At 34.5% G+C, this 6,262-nt stretch overlaps 1 long non-coding RNA gene across 1 annotated transcript; it reads right to left on the minus strand.

Annotated features, from left to right (window-relative positions):
* Positions 1-1,146: 1,146 nt before the first annotated feature.
* LOC132657021 (uncharacterized) lies at positions 1,147-5,357 on the minus strand. Its single transcript, XR_009594865.1, has 3 exons — positions 4,540-5,357; positions 4,161-4,364; positions 1,147-3,483 (listed from the first exon to the last, which is right to left on the minus strand). It is a non-coding gene; the product is annotated as an uncharacterized LOC132657021 (long non-coding RNA).
* Between the last annotated feature and the right edge of the window lie 905 nt (positions 5,358-6,262).

Raw genomic sequence — 6,262 nt, forward strand, 5'->3', positions numbered from 1 at the left:
GAGGAGAAGAGATGAATAAATGGAAGAAGGAACAGAGAATAAAAAAATAACACAAATGAAGGGAGGAAAAGAAGAGAAAGGAAAAATAGGAGGAGGAATGAAAAAAAGTCTAGCTCCACAAAATAACTATACATAGGGGAAAAACCTCAAAGCTGAAAATAGGTTCCCCATTGATTGTACTTCCTACAGAGAAAGCACCTTCCCCAATTCCTCTTGACTCTTGTCTTGTAAAGATAAAAGAGCCAATGGCTAGTTAAGCCTTATTGATGGGGACAGAAAGAACCTTCACCTCCACACGCATTCACTTAATCCTTCCAAAAATTCCCAATGGATGAGAAGTGCTTTACAAAACCAGCTATTTTCCTCTGAGTGCTATCATTATGGACCAATTTATTTGAAAGTGTTTCCTAAAAAACATAACCTCTCAACTAATAGGAACATGCCTGTCAATACAGAAATCCTGTGGCAGCCATTCAGCAGTGTTGCTGACCCACAATGCATCTGTACTTGTTTTCCATTCTAGTCTAACTGCCATTTTTGAAAATAACAAAATTTATTTATACAGAGTGTTTTATTTATTTATTTATTTATTTTGATAAAATGAATAGCTCTGTTTTTCTAGGAATTATTACAATTTTGGTTGGTTTGTACTTTTGGTGGTAGATATTAAAAGAGATAGGAAAAGTAGAAATGCTATTGTCCTTTAATTCACCTCAAAGCTACAGTCATGGGCACCAAGCCCTGGAGTGTTTGTTACTCCCCCTGGCATGGTTCAAAGAATCTACTTAAGTAGAATATATCTGTGTATACAACTGCTTTCTCACTGTATTTTCATTTTGATTGATTTTTATATTTCTCTTCTGAACTTTATGACTTGGAGATGAAATGGACTTGGCACTGACCACTTGATATTACAGAATGCACTGAACACATGCTCTTAAGGGAAAATTGGATCCGTGATACGGCTACTTTATTTAATGTCAGGTAGTCACAACTTGTTAAGACTAGATTTTCTTAAGACTCTGAAACTGAGCTGATAATGAGAATTCATTTTGGATGATAAGTACAATCCCATAGCAGGACTTTATCTGAAAATTATATGACAGGCTGATTCTGCATTCATTTTTTAATACTGGAATATGGTTTATTTGCAATTATATCAATATACATTAATAAAAATGCTGACATTCGTTGAATAATACCCATAGTTCAGTTAACTGTCATTTTGAAATCAATCTACTGGGACAGACACTATATTAAAATTACATAATGGAAGACATTTGGATTAGTAGGTTATAAAGGAAGCATACACAAACATGCACTTTTATCTTTGATTTACTATGACAAAATCTCCAAATAAATTGACTCCAAATAAAGACCCATGGCTTATTTACCTAACAGGTTTAGAAGCTTAAAAGCACTAAGTCTTTATAGGCTTGATACTAGTGAGGCCCGCAGGTGTTATCATTTCATAGATGGCATGCCTGAGGTATTGAAAGGGAAGGAGAGAAAGGGATAAAGAGAGAGAGAGAGAAAGAGAAAGAACATAAAATACTATTTGATGGCACAGCCCAATGGCCTCAGTCTTAATTAAATGAAAAGATTTAATGTTTTTACTTAAACTTCATTTTTTATTTTTATTTTAATTTTTGAGAGAGGGAGAATCATTTGTCTCTAGAAATGAGCCTCAGATGAGTCATTCAATACAAACTGGTCATTTGTGGAAAAAAAATATATATATATACATACATACAAGCAAGAATAAATAACTCAGTAGGCTAAATTTATATATTCATATGTGATGTGTATAATATTTGGTTTAAAAAAGTTATGAATTTGAGGGGGAGAAAAATAAAAGGTGCTGAAGAGAGAATGGGATATGTATGGGATGGGAGAATCTGGGAAGAGTTGAGGGAGGATAAAATAATCAAAATAGATTGTAGACAAAAATAAACTAAGAATAAATGTATTTATCCACTCTGGGAGGGAGAGAGATGATATAGACACAGAATTCATATATTAATTCTCAAAAAAAAATAAATTTACCTCATCTAAATAAACAATCTCTTTTTCTATAATCATACATTATATGCAATTTCTCTCTGGAACTTATTATTAATCATCAATGAATGCTCACAACAAACCATTGACCAGTAGCAGATGGCTGAAATAGATATGCTTCTAGGATGTCTGTGTTGTTAGAGGTGTGGAGAGCAATTCTGAGTTTTCCCTGTCTTTGATGTTTTATTATTCTACACACTTTAAGAACAATAACCAAAAGTTAGCTCACATAACTGAAAAGAGTCCTGTTGAGGTCTGATGGATGTTAATGGTGATGTTGAGTTCTAATTAGTGACAGGACCTCTCTGAAGACCTGAGAAGTCTAGAGCTAGCTATTTGGATCATGCAGGCCTACAACTTACAGTAGTCTTCTGAATGATTGGATTGCAGACACACCAGCACATCTGTACATTTATGATTTTATTAAGCAGTGATAGGAAAGCTAAGACTTGTGTAAATAAAATGTTCAGGCACATCTGATATGATAGTAATGAAAATAAATTCTTTTCATAATGCTATTGACCATTACAAAAATCATGTTTTCAAATTTGTTCATAACTTTAGGTTATTTTCACTGAAACTCAGCAAGTCATTAAGTGGCTGAATTCTATATGGAAACAACACCTACAAGAAGGGCCACAATAAGGGACTTAGCATCCTTATTTGCCATTTTGAGTATTTTCAAGTTTCATCTCAAAAGGTTATTAAGAAACCATTTTATTTTCTTTCCCTGTTTGGTTAACTGAGATTATAGGGAGTTAGCTCCAGAAATGTCTTGAATAGACTTATAATCTGATAAAATAAAGCCATAAGCCACTAGGGAGTCCGGAATTTAATATATGTTCTTTCTCTGTAAATGAGATTGATGTTGAGATCCATAGAAAACTGCTGCAAAGGGAGACAGGCCATTATTAATTACTGGATTTCCTGGTACTTTGCTGATGTGAGGCTTCAGCTAGACTCCAGGAGGAAGGGCTCCTCTACCTTCTCATGTCTCCTTTCTGACTTAGCATCAGCACAGACCACTGACGTTTTCACTCCTCTGCTGCCTGGTGTAGCCTTGGGTATGTATTTCTTCTTGGATCTTAATTGCTGGACTAGGCTACCATCAAGACTCTGCAACCTCAACCACGGGAAATGTGTGAGAACATGAGAGGAGTGGCGCAGCAGCTAAGGTTCCTTCATTAGCACTGTGGTAAGATGCCCTCCCACTGTTCCTCAGTTCAGCAGCTTTCCTTACTCTTGGTGGTTCCAAAATAAATAATCTTGTTTCGAGACAAAGAAAAGTCTGTCCAAGTGACTAATGCCTCTTTCTCCTTTTCATTTTGTCTTGAGAAGTACAAATGGGCTCTTCCAAGTCATAGAATTTTCAGTCATAGAATTTCCTCTTTCCAGTCATAGAATTTTCAAGCTGCTGTCTGGCTGTGAAGTTCAACAAAGAAAACAAACAAGCAAATAAACACAAAACAAAATTTATAAAATCTTATTTTTATTGTTACAATTACAGCTGAAAATTAAGAGGTTGAGCTTCATTGATGGCAGGCTTTCAAACCATGTCCCCCGTGGTAGACCCACAGCACTGGGGATCAAATAATCTATGATTATGCAACTCAGTATAAGCATAGTATTGCTCTAACCATTTTATTGTAAACATATTTCACAATTTTTTGTACTATAGAAAACTAGCTTTGAACTTAAGAATTTTTCTGTGAAACTTGAAAACATCTAAGTGGTCTTTGAAATGACATGATTATTAATTATTTCTTTTACTTTTTGAGTACATCAATCTCCCTTTCCCTTTATTCCCTAAAATTCCTCCCGTGTACTCCTGCTTGCTCTTTTTCAAATACATGGGCTCTTTTAAAATTAAATGTTATATGAAAGTAAGTATTTGTATAGACACCCCTTCATTTAAAGTGAGAGATACCTTTAGCATGCTGGTCACCATGACTCCTCCCCTACTTTCACTTGAAAATACTTAGGTTCAGTGTGTATCTAGATTAATCTGTGCATTAACATGCTGAATCGTGCTATCCAGTTATTTTATTCAGTTTTATGAGTTTTCATAAGCAGAAATCTTTGCTGTAAATGGTCCTTACATCAACAATCTCGAGTAAATCAAGTTGTGCTCCACAGTGCAGAGTTCTTGAAGGCCTTCACAAAGCATAGACTTTTCTGAAATTCATTCTGAAAACTGCCCATGGACTCAAACCAAACTCTTTCTCAAGTCTTCAGTTTTCCATGGTATACTTCTTCAATTATTTTTTAATTTGCCAAGCCTTAAAGATACTGTGACCCACGTTCTTAATATAACAAGTATAAAAAGAGAGAAATATGAGTATGCATATATTTTTTCTGGGTACACACACACATACAGAAAGATGATAAAGAGAAATACATGCATACACACAGACACATACCCAGACAGACAAACAGTAACACACACACACACACACACACACACACACACACACACACCTTACTGTAGGCTTGTTTCTTTGAGGACCTCAGAAGTTTATTCACAGGTTTATTCACCAACTGAAATAAAAATCATCTTATGTCTTTATCTGGAGTTACTGTTATAGACTAAAATGCATTTCATGTATAAATATACTGGCTCATGGTTATCTCCATCAAGATTTGACTTTCAAACTTGTTAAATAATACTTAATCTTCTCATTTCTAAGTCACAAGTTGCCTGTACAAACTTCTTTCCTAAGCATGTATATTGTAGGGGAAGATCTTGCTTTGCCTTCCCTCCCTTAAGTATTTTCTTAGAATCCAAATATTTGTTTGAAACCCCTTAAGAAGTAGGGGTTAGGAGTTGGAGGGGTAACTTTAGCACAAGAATTTGCTTTTATGTGACATGTAGAATGCTTCCTTTCAGGGAAGATTAAGAAGCTATCCTTGCTGGACTGAGTCTCACAAAATACAATAGATTTGTCTGTGTGGCTTTCTTTTTCTTGCGTTAAATTTTATTAAGTGTGGGAATCAATGTTTCCTTATGATATTTTATACATGTATGTCATTGTACTGTTCTCTTTCTAATTCATACGTGTCTGTCGGGCTTTCCCTCCCAAACACCTGCCCTCTCAAACTCTACAAACAGTCCTTCTGCTTTCATTTCAAGTTAGACACACACTTGAATGCACACTCCTATAGTTCCATTTACACTCCTCATAGGAGAAAACATTCATCACTGTTTTTGTATTACTTCATGAATCTGCTTTTCTAACACATAATAATTTAACCCAAACTCAAGTCTAATGTAATGACTTCATTGAATAAATTTTATGAATAATGTACTGCAACCCCCCAAGATTAAAGTGAATTTGCTTGTCCTGATTTTCAAAGGTCTGTCTTATTAAGAGTATTTTTTTAATGTTTTGTTTCCTAACTAAACTGACTAGAGAGCATCGGCTATAAGCTTCCTTTCAAGAAGCAATGGGTTGGAGTTACTGTTAATATGTTACAATAAGTATCTTGGGCATACTCTACCTCTTTTTTGCTATTGACAAAACAAGCTTTCCTTCAAGCTTCAACAAATATATCATCTCACACTTGAATATATAATTATTTACATGTTGCTTAAATAATACAATATTTTCTTCACTATTAATATTATTCTTAATACTAAGGTACTCAAGCATAATACTTTAACCATTTTTTTTTGTCCAACCTAAAATACTAAATGCCTTATTGTTGTCAAACCTCTTATTTTATTCTGACTTTTCTTTACAGTCACATCTCAGTGGTTTGATGACATGTTTAGGAATGAAATGTTGTTTGCTAAAACTTTCACAAGGAAACTAATAGATGCTTGAAAACCTTACAGAGGCATTGAAAGCGGATGGCCTATATGTTTTTAAATTTTTGTCAAAAAAATTTTGTACACTGTAGATATAAGTAGATGTTGATGTTCGTTTGTATAACATTATATGGTCCTTTTTAAAGTGAAGTTCTAGTTCAAGGGAGAATTTTCTGGGAGGAAAGGCAGAGTTCACAAGATCGCTCAGCATGTAAAGGCAGTGAGATGGCTAAGTGGGCAAAAGTATTTTCTACCAAACCTCACCTAAGTTAGGTCTGCAAAACTCAACTGGTCGAATATAGACTCAACATCCACTACTTTTCCTCTGGCCTCCACATACCATGGTATGCAACTCCCAAAAGATAAATAATATATAATCAAAATTATTTTAAA

The sequence above is a fragment of the Meriones unguiculatus genome, chromosome 10, assembly GCF_030254825.1.
Source record: "Meriones unguiculatus strain TT.TT164.6M chromosome 10, Bangor_MerUng_6.1, whole genome shotgun sequence".
NCBI lineage: Eukaryota > Metazoa > Chordata > Mammalia > Rodentia > Muridae > Meriones > Meriones unguiculatus.